Below are 288 nucleotides of genomic sequence, written 5' to 3' on the forward strand. Positions count from 1 at the left end.
CCCCCCCCCCCCCCAGCTTCGTCCCAGGCGTCTGGCTTGCTTTCCAGTACTCCCCACAGGACTCCCAAAGAAGCGCCCGAGATAAGCTTCTCCCTTATAAAGAATATCGCTTTTTCTCTTTGCAATTGGTTGCCCAGAACCTCCGCCCTCCTCAGTAATTTGCCTATGGCGGAGCTGGAGCCCTCCAGCTCCCGCCCAGTCTCTGGTGATTGGCATAGGACCTGGCTCGTCTCCGCCCCCGCTTGACTGACGGCTGGCCTCCGGCACCGCCTCAGTCCCTGGGCGCTC

Source organism: Ursus maritimus, unplaced genomic scaffold (assembly GCF_017311325.1).
Source record: "Ursus maritimus isolate PB19 unplaced genomic scaffold, ASM1731132v1 scaffold_12, whole genome shotgun sequence".
Classification (NCBI taxonomy): Eukaryota; Metazoa; Chordata; class Mammalia; order Carnivora; family Ursidae; genus Ursus; species Ursus maritimus.